This window comes from Lolium rigidum, chromosome 2 (genome assembly GCF_022539505.1).
Source record: "Lolium rigidum isolate FL_2022 chromosome 2, APGP_CSIRO_Lrig_0.1, whole genome shotgun sequence".
Classification (NCBI taxonomy): domain Eukaryota; kingdom Viridiplantae; phylum Streptophyta; class Magnoliopsida; order Poales; family Poaceae; genus Lolium; species Lolium rigidum.
In genome coordinates, this window is record NC_061509.1 from 74,222,110 (window position 1) to 74,232,864 (window position 10,755).

Consider the following 10,755-nt stretch of genomic DNA (forward strand, 5'->3'; position numbering starts at 1 on the left):
TAATCATAAGACCAATAGTTGGAAGAAAAGGAGTTGAAGACCATAAGAAAACTCTAAGGGGTAGAGTAAAGATTGAGTTGGGTATACAATAACTCAATACTTTAAACCTGATAGAAGCAGAATGTCTGAAATGAGAGGAAGTTCGATCTTATTTTCATAAGATTGTTGAACATTACTTTCAGATGGATGTCAGACCAGAAGCCGAGGTTTATACCTCGAGGAAGTAAGAAGTGGACTATAACTTGAGAAAGTGAGTAAGATTTACTCAGAAGTACGATAGCTCAAGAAAACTAAGGTTAATGAAGTTGGACGAAGGAAATACCGTAGACCAATAAAGCCCAAGATGGTCAAAGAATGAAGAAGATTGAACATACCAATATCAAAGACTAATAGAATGATTCCTTTCATGGAACCTAAAGAACACAAAATAGTTATAGGTATCAACTATAAACCATGATTGGATGGACTAAATGAGTCTAATCCATTCTTAGAGGAATAAACCACCATGATCATCTCCATGTTAAGTACCTTACTTAGTACCATTATTGCAGTTTTGGTAGTAAGGGAAAACAAAGACCTATTTATCAATTAGGAGTGTATTATCAAATCAGTCTTCAGTTAAGATTAGCAGCACCAGAAGAAGTCCTATCATTGAGTCTTCAATGAGAAAGGAAACAAGACTATAGAGATGAAAGAAATCAAATAATTAAAGTTAGAAGCCATGGCTCAGAGACAGGTATTATTAGATTCCAGGAAGAAAATCATAGAACTAGAGTTAGAAACTTATGTTCAGAGACAAACCATAATGGATTCCAGGAAGAATCTGGACAAGGGATATATTCAATTATATCCAGTAAGATCAATACGGAGTTCGAGAAAAGTCGTAGTCTGCACAAGTCAGAACCACACTTCGGAAACGTGAGAGAGATCAAACTTCGAGGACGAAGTTTAGTTTAAGGGGTAGAGACTGTAATATCCCAGGTATTGGGGTTGCAAAAATAGAGGAAACAGATGTGTGCATTGCATTCATGCATAGAAAATCTGGGGAATTTTCGTGCTTTAAAGTAAAACAGTCACAGTAACTGAAGTTTCACTTGACCTTGGTGGAATTGAAGTAGCTCATCAAGTCAAGCGCTATAAACCTCAATGTGACTTTGTTAAAACCTTGTTTTGGGTAGAGATGATTTGATCTAAGGGGTTAGATCAAATGGAACTAATAATCAACACAACAACACTTTACTCAATGATAAATTGCTTGATCTTATAAAAGATTATAATATGGTAATTCTTGTCATAACATATGAACATCCATTTAATTGGAAATCAAGTAACAATAATTGGAGAAACTATTCTTCACTTATCTTTTCCATGTCTTAAACTAATCCCTGATCCTACCATGAACCTCATGGTATCCATTTTAATCCATTCATGGAAAAATAACAAGGAGATCAACTCTAGAAATATATATCCTTCTCTAATCCAAATTATTATACATCAAACCTAGAGAGATGAGAGTTCTATGTTATTTACTAGAGAAGCAATAACAAACTTTGAGTTAAACCTTAGATATAAATCCATGAATTCAAATCATTAGCTTTGAGAGAAACCCTAGGATCTTATGCAAGACATTCCCTAGAGAAAGAATCCATTTATGTTAACCAAAGATATTGGTGACCACATCATTCTCTATGGAGCCTAACCTTAGGTTAGTATTAAAGTCCTTCTCAAATGAGTGAGACCATTCATACTAATCCAAGATTTACCTATTCAAGAATAAAGGACAACCTTTGGACTAAAGTATTAGGAGATTAACCATTTCATCTTGGAGTGGTGAGACAACCTAACATCACATGGAATAATACCATATCCATGAACTGATAAAGCAAGGAGGAGATTAATTCAACCAAGATAGCCAAGTGGAGTTTTAGACTAAATACCTATTGAGATCTTGTGAGTACACCATAAACCCTAGAATAATCCATTCCTATATAAGAGAGCTCAAGATCTGGTGTTACACTCAAGTTAGTTGAGGAAACACTTGGTTTTAAGGGAGAGAACTATTCAAATATCCAAAAGGTTAAACCATCATTTCTTGAGAGAACCCTAACAGTATATCTCAGGCATTCTCCTGGGATATAAGCTATTGAGACAACCATAGCCATGTCCACCCAAGCAACTATAAGAGAGATATTATACCCTAATTGATCAAGATAATGTTTGATCATGGAAGTGAGAACCCAATTTAATGAGAGATCCTTAGGAAGCCAAACCTTGATCATTATAAATTGAGTGATGATCATAAACCCTAAGAACTTGAGGTAGAGGATATTAAGAACATAAGAAAAACCTAGTGCCAAAATTCTATACCTTGCATGGTGAGAAACCATCCATCCATATGACCAAAGTTGACTATAAAAAGAACTATAACAACTGTAGTTACTTTAATGATAAATTAAGGATAGTAATAGAAGTTAAATGGTAGAAGATAAAACCAATTCTCAATATCTTAGCAACTAAAGGAGAACATAAAATGTTAATTAAGCCATCACCTTATCATGGTTAGGGGAGATTAACCCTAGCACATGCAATATGGTGTCACCTCATCTCACAACCTAGAATTAAACCTCAACCCTAGTTTATGCATCACTTGGGTGATCATAATTAAAAACCTAAACCTTATTTGAGATTCAACCCATGTGTCATTAGGTAAACAGCAATTGAACCCTAGAATTGCACATCAAATAAATCTTATGCTTCATTTCTTGTACATAAGAAAAACCTTGTGCTACATTATATGGTTAAAACCATATGTGTAGTGATCAACTACTTATCTTAATAACCAAGACCAAACCATGCTGAGAGTGGTACCTACTCTAGATATTTGAAAGTGTTACTAAACTACAATATTAATACTAAACTTGGGGGGAGTACAAGCAGAGTTTCCAATTCATTAGCACATAGTTCTGCACATAAAATAACAGTCAAGTGACAACATTCTCAAATAGGAGGTCAAGCCTTAGAGATATTTTAGCACATCCAACCATGCCATTAAGTCTATTTCTTATTGAAATGCATTAATAAGCATTACCTTGAGGTTGTTTCCTGCAAGGTAATCTATACCTAATAATAAAAGCAAAAGGGTTTCTCCCTCGGTCGTTCGTCCAATTTTTTATTGGACGGATTTACCCTCCCACCAAATCTATATTTTAATATTACTAGGAAAATTGCCCGTGCGTTGCGACGGGTTAATTTTACTTGCATATTCTTTAGACCATGAAAACTATAATACTCCCACCGTTCCGTTAAACTTATCTTAAATATGTGTAAATTTAAATGTATCAAGACAATATTTAGTACTACCTCCATCTAAAAATATGTGTCTTATTTTTGTTTACGTACGGATGTATGTAGACACATCTGGATACATATGTATCTAGAAAAAGTTGAGACACATATTTGTAGACGAAGGAAGTATTTAGATACACCCGAATTTGGATAAAAGATATCTATCATGTGAAGGAGGAATTTATTTAAAATCACAAAAATATATTTTAGGAAGATGCAAACTTACAATAGTTGGCCATTAGCGAATTTTATGTTATTTGGAGAACTCTAAAATAGGACATCTTGATAGAATTATGTAATTCCCAATGCAAAAAAACACGTGTATGTAGTGACAGTTTCTCAAGAAAAAAGTGCATAAAAAATTCTATATCTGCAAGAAAACATTGCATGAGACATGCCTCACAAAAAAGGGGTTTGCAAGGGGATTTCTCTGATGTTGTGTTTTTGAAACAAAAAGTATTAGTATTATCATATACATACAAAAATATCATTAAGAGGAACGAGTTTTTTAAAGGTAATTACACAAACTTATATCAATTTTTATTACTTGCCAATGATGTGGACACCGCCGCCTCGATGCCCAAACAGACACCGCCCGAACTTTCCATTAACCAAAATCTATCTTCTTTTCTGATCCTTCGATCAAACCTGTGTGAACTCCAAGGCCATCATCTGTCATCATGGTCTTCCATGCGTCCCGGCCCGACTTGTTCTTTTATTCGTGCTATATGCAGATTTTTTTGTCTTCAGCATAAAGATACATCAAACCTGACATACAATAGTTGTTCTTTTCTCTCGGTATAAGGAACATGATGTACCTATGAACCTATGTATGATTCCATGATGCGTTGGTCAGCCAGAAAAGTGTAGAGTTTGGAAGAGATAAATTGCGATTTACGCGGGCTCGCATCCTGCAGACTTCATCCACCCTATGTTCGCCTTAAACAGATCGACAGCCTCATAGGCTTCACTCGAGTAACGCCAGTCATGAACAGCGGCCCTTGGCCTGCATCCTGGCCCCATGACCATTGTTCTCAGGCAGCTCCTGGCGAAACGGCGGAACACTGCGGAGCGGCGGCAGCAAACGGCCGACACCGGCGCGGCGTCGCCATCGACCGTCCCTACGTGGGTCGTGAGGGAATCGAGCATGTCCGGGATGGGCAAAGACGACCGACTTGATCTCGGCTGCGCTTGGTTAGAGGAAGAGCAGATGAGAATGGTGCCCACGTACGGCTGAAAGGGTCCTAGCTCAATTCCTTCAATGTGGATGTGCTGCTCGAGGTGCAGACGCCCGGTGGTCAGCTGGACGCGAGTATCCCTGTAACGGCGGCGCGATGAAGCGGCCAACGGACGGCAAGCTGCTCCAGCACGCAGGTGGCTCCATGTTGAACCATTAATTGATCGCTTTTTCCTTCGTTTCGTCGTGCTGGTGAGCTCCACCACTGCGGACGCCGCCACCGCCTGTTTGTCCACGAACACCGGCGGAGACATGATTTACTCTCGATCTGCATGGCTAGATAAGAATATATTCTCCCGCTTGGCCGGGCCAGCTATATATAAAAACCCCCTAGCTAGTCATGTCGTGTTCGGATCAAACTCTCATCATCAACAACTCGTGCGGCACGGAATAAGCGATGCAAGGAAAACCTGGCTAGCTATGCAGTTTTGTAGTTCGGATAGGACTCTGTACGTGCCAATATGGGCTGCGCTCGGTGGACGGACGGACGAAACCAACAAACCACGACGGACCAAACCACGGAAACGCTTCGTACTTTATTATTAGGTATATAGATACGGCAATAGGTGGTTTTGGTAGGTAAAAAACCTGGAACAAAATTTGGTACGTCAATAAAACCGGTCGTTCCAGTTTCCTCCGTCGCCTGATGGTTCCTTCAATCGGTCGATGCCTAGAAAACAGTTTCCTATGTTGTTCCTCCGATCCGTAAACAAAAGGGTTTTCTAATTCAGTCCAATCCAATCGGTAGTCCTAGATCGGCATGACTGTGCCACCAGCTTGGAACGTGCCAAACCAAGGCGCTAGAAGCACGCGACCATGGGGCTGTCCACATGGACTCCGTTGCCCGATCACCAAGCAAAGGCACCTACAAAGAATGGAATCCCTCGTCAGATCTGAACATCGTCTCACACAACACGGTGAAACATATGCAGACCACCATAATGTCGATGTCTACCTCCAGAGTCAAAACCTTGTGGGCTTCTGATCGAGTTGAGCCTCGGCAATGCCTACCACCAAACGCTGCCGCATCGCCCTCAGCACCGCCGCCGTCACAGCCAGCGTGTCCTGCAGAATCAAGGCACTGGCGATCATTGGCATCGTCGCGGTTGGTGTCCGCTTCATAGTCCGCGCCAGCCCGGCGAGAGGTTCATCTGGGCAAAGCAACGAGCAAGTTGGGCTCGATTAAAATTTTCCGGCCCTGGAACATTTGCATGTTTGCATGGCTGTAGTTTGTATGAAACCAACACGGAACGGAAGATAAACTGGGAGCATGATAGGTAACTCGAACTGTATGTGGGTTTGCCTGGCGGAGTCGCTCGACGTGACGCTGGCGATGAAGGGTCTGCGACCAAGGGAGCGGCAGAGAAACCTCAAGTACAGAGTTTAAGACGCTCGTGGCGCCTCTGAAGTATAGGCATCCTGGAAGTGCAATCTTGCTGAGTGGCGACAAGTCGCTCCCATAAGCTCCCTCTTGCTGACAAGACTGTCGGTGGGGCACTAAGCTCTTACATGAGGGCAAAAGCATTGGGGCATAGTCATGGCAAACAGCTTTCTGGAGCTAGAACAAGTACATGAGTCAGTCTCCTGACTGTCGACCAAGTTACCAGTACGGGGAACAGAGGTTCAGCACAAGTCCATCGTGATGCAGAACCATACCAAGTCACGGTAGGCGTCCTCGAGTCAGTAGGACTAAATTATTTCACCGTTAGGACAATCTACGTTTGCATTCAGCTAGCTTTATGTATTTCACAAACGATCTGATCGATTCCTTAGGAAGGGTAGATTATTTGTGTTTGCTAGGATATATTATTTGTCAAATTTGCACACACTAGGTTGGCGAGATAGCACACTTTTTACTGATTTTCGGCAAATATGTAAATATGATATGCTGATAGAAAATTTTCAAAGCGTACGTTCTTAGGCGGTATTCTTTTCTTTTCCACCGTAATGCATATGTACTATCTAATTTGGCTAACATGAAACTATGAGAAATATAAAATAAGTCTTGTGTCATTTTTATTCTCACCTAATTTTCTGGTCGTATATTTGAAGTTTCTAACCTGTGTAAAATAATAATTCGTGTGGTTCGACCATCGCTTTCACAAACGATTGCAGTTTTCTTGAGAGGAACCTGAGTTCCGTCACTAATGAAATTTTTGACGTTTGTCAAGGGCTGTTTATATCCAATTTATAAATATCCTAATGAAAAATTAAAAGAATTAACCCGTTGCAACGCACGGGCAAATATGCTAGTATCAAATAAAACTCTAAATACCACTCAATAAGAATACTATCATTTGGAAATTAATTTGAATCTTTCCAAGATGATATTCAAATTCATGCTATATGGAAACTTAATTCAAAGTCAAATAATAATTAATAGACCAATGTTTCAATACCCATATTAAAGTGTTTAATACCCAACTGTAATTATAAAGTATCTTAGGTGGATTACACAAGAATTCAAACTGTAAAGAAAAAAAAATACAAAACATGATTGAATTCAAACAGAATTTGAATCAACAAGAAATAAAATAGAAAAGGAAACAGAAATTGAAAAGAGGAGGGAAAAACCTAACTGGACTTACCTGGCCGCAGCAGCCCAACTAGGGAGCCCAGCAGCAGCCCAAGGCCCAGCTCCAAACCGCAGCCCAACACCAGCCCGTACCTCTTCGCTCGGATAAAGACGAGACGAACGTCTTCGTCTTCGTCTCCTCCTCCACTCGCACAGGAGCTCGACACGGCGATGCTAGCGCCACGTCCCGCGGTCGCCGCCGCCGTTGCGGACCGCCAGCACGCTTCGGAGACCCTATAAAGCGCCGCGGTAGCCTCAATTTCCCCTCTTTCTGTCTCAATCGACCAAAACATTGGAACCCTAGCTCGCCGGAGACCACACCGCCACACCGATTCCGGCCACCCCTGGAGCCGCCGTTGAGCTCAGGAGGAGCGCCTCGTCGTCCTCGTTCACCTGGTAAATGGGCACGTCAAGGGGAGCTCGGAGGAGAGCGAATTCGGCCATTTCCTTTCGCTGTACTGCGGGGAAAATGGCGACCGCCTCGTCGCTACCGACCACGATCGACTCCAGCGACCAGCTAGCAAGCATCAGGGTGAGATTCCGCTTCTCCTGAGCATTTTATTGCGCCCTAGTTCGTGCCGTAGAAGCCCGTCACCGTCAACCACCATCCGCCGCCGTTGTTCGTGATCGGCGGCGAGGTTCCGATGACCAATAGCGAGCGGCGCAACCACCACTCGACTCGCCACAGTGTCCCGGTTCGAACAATCACGCACACGCACCCGCGGGAGCACTCCAGGGTCGACGCCATTCTTCACTGGCCGCCGGCAGGGAGCCTCTGGTCGATTTTGACCAGTCAAGCCACCGTGGCTGGTGACGTGGCTGGGACCCCACCAGTCATTGACTGTGGGTGTACCCTGGCCGAGTGTGTTTAGCCAATTCATTTCAAATTTAAATTCCAGAAAATACTGCAACTTCAAATAATTATAGAAAAATCATATTAACTCAGAAAAATAAAAATAAGACATCAAAATTCTTATAAAAGTAAATTCTATTTAATAAAAATATAATATGGAATTTTTATTTTTAATAAAAATTTAATTGTTTAATACTTGTTATTTAAAGCCCTTAATTTTAACTCTAAATTCAGTTAAAATTCAATAATTAGGAAAAAGATATAAAATAAATAAAAAACCAGAAAGTAAATAAGGAAAACATTAAAATTAATTTTCCTTTACTATTAACTTATTAAATTATTATCAGAAGGATTTAAACCCTAGTTAATAATTATCTTATTTATTAATTATTTAAAAATAATAAAATGCCAAATCCAATATTAAATTTTAATTCAAAGTTATTAATAACTTCAACCTTAAAGTGAAGTTATTAATTCAAGAACTTTAGGGTATTTAGAAAACCCTAATTTCATAAGTAATAGAACCAGGAACCCATAATTTCATGTGGGACCCTAAAACCCTAATACCATTAGGCAACCTAGCTCCATTTATTCATATGAACCCTAATTTGTTTCTAACCTAAAACCTAGGTTAGGATAAGTGATCATGATATTTTCCTTTTGATCCATAGAACCATAATTAGCAAATAAATACTTACCATGTTCACATAAAATGTAGGAGCCCTATTATCCATAATTCAGTATTCCATGTATGCATACTTATCCTACCTAGTTAATCAAGTAGGATGAGCCAAGTGTAAACCCTAGATCCTATTACTAAAACACCAACTTTAATCATTCCTACTTAGCATCACACCATCGTGATGAATTCTAATAGCAATCATATTTAATGTTTAGCACTACATACCATACTCCACTAAACCCTACTAGTGTGAGATACTTAGGAACCATCCCATCTAAGAGCCAACCATTCTTTACTTAGTGAATCCAATAGCAAACCCTAGACAACCTCAACCTTAATTGTAATACTTCTTATTAATTAAGAAGTATGTTCTTCAAAAGTTATTCTTTTGAAGAAAATAAGGAATCATCATCAACCCTGCTTATAAGGACCTATAAACCCTAGTCAGCTATCACTAGCAAGATAAACCAACCTTGACAACAACCATGTATAATGAATTGCTTAGGATACCTAGGCTTATCTTAACCTTACAAGCCCTAGATGTTGATGAATCCAACTATGTTGTAATCCATCTTATACTTACTCCAGAAACTACTTAGAACCAGAATAAATTATAGCAACCCACAAACCTAATTACCATACTTGTTCTTTATCAAAGTACATGTTCTTCAAAAGTTATTCTTTTAAAGTATATGATAATCAATCATTAACCATGCCATATAGTACTAAAACCAACCACTATTCATTACATGTTAAGAGTATACCAAATGTCATTGTTATGTGCTATTATTGTCATTATTATTTATTACAGCACCTGTTTATGATAACAAGCAACCAATTCTTAATAAGAACCTTGTTTGTGATTCTTTGAATCACTCTAAAAGTGCAACCCACTTTGAACTAATCATTACAACTCACTAATCCTAAATCATCGGGGTTAGGTCACGCTTAGAACGATTGCATCTCATGCTTATGCATTACTGCATCCTTGCCAATCTTTTAAACATCGTCCTTACTGGACGATGATGCTATTTCAGAATTTGGAGTTATTGCGTATCGAAGACCTTGCCTGCATAATCTTGCAGTCAAGAAAGGCAAGTTCATCACTTGCTCATGTCATTTGAGTATTTCTATCAAATTACTTGCAAAGTATTATGGTTATCACTATTGCATAAAAATCAAAACCACTACTTTCATAACTATGAATATGACTATGTGGTGGGCAATGGAACCATGGATTGTGTTGATATGGTGGAGGTTCAATTGCAAGGGTTTATATCCATCTAGGATTAAACAACAAATGTCGCCGATGATTCTTGTGCCGTAATACCCGTGTTAACCATAAGATCCGGAGTGGGACGGAGTAGTCAAAAGTGTTTCCACCTCTCGTTCATCAACGGATGCGCTTTACCGTAGACACTTGTATCTGTCAGGGCAAGCGGTTGGCTGGGGAAGCCTTAAGTCCCCACGGCATAGTCCGTAGACACTTGTCGCTCGAAGAGCAAGCGGTTGGCTGGGGAGGCCTTAAGTCCCCACGGTATTGCGGTCTATGATGGGTTGCAGCTACCGGCGAAGGAGTTTGGTTAACGAGTCCCAAGCTGTTGTCGTGGTCGGGGTCCACCCGTGAGTGGGAATAATAGGACCGGCGAGGACCCGGGGTCGGGGCATGCAACAAAGGGTGGGTGTTCGAGGTAGCGGAGGAACATGATTGGCTAGACCTTATACCGGGCCTCACACCATAGGAAGTGTGGACGAGCTCGCGGCTCGGTTGGCACCAAGGTTAAGATCTCTTATGGGTAAAGCAACACACCTCTGCAGAGTGTAAAGAACCGTGACTCGTCACTCCTCGTTCCGGGATATGGAACTGCGAACGCGACCAGGAAAGGAGCTCCATGAAGTTCTAGTAAACCGGTGAAGGCTGACGGACATAGTTCTTCTGAATAAAAGCAACCTTTTGAAGAAATGATTATGAAATCTTGCATTGGTATTAGACTTTCTGGTCTAATGCTGTAGCTAGTGCATTAAACACCCCTTTCCTATAATGAACTTGTTGAGTACGCTCG